Genomic DNA, 309 nt, shown 5'->3' with positions numbered 1-309 from the left:
CAGCACTCCAGTCCATCAGTTAACATCTGGAGAAGACAAAAGATGAAACACATCCAGCATTAAGATGTTTTAAACTTCAAACCGTTGCTTCCTGCTAAAATATGAGTCCATAATGCATAATAATGCTTCCTCCATTGAAAAAGTCATTGTTATATGGACTCATATTTTGGCCAAAAGCAAGAGTTTGAAGTTAAAAACGTCTTAATGCTGGATTTGTCTCAGCTTTTGTCTTCTCCAGATGTTAACTGATGGACTGGAGTGCTGTGGATTACTTGTGGATTATTGTGATGTTTTTATCAGCTGTTTGGA

Source organism: Sinocyclocheilus rhinocerous, unplaced genomic scaffold, assembly GCF_001515625.1.
Source record: "Sinocyclocheilus rhinocerous isolate Xijiao unplaced genomic scaffold, SAMN03320098_v1.1 scaffold555, whole genome shotgun sequence".
In the NCBI taxonomy this organism is placed as follows: Eukaryota; Metazoa; Chordata; class Actinopteri; order Cypriniformes; family Cyprinidae; genus Sinocyclocheilus; species Sinocyclocheilus rhinocerous.
This window is presented reverse-complemented; position numbering follows the sequence as displayed.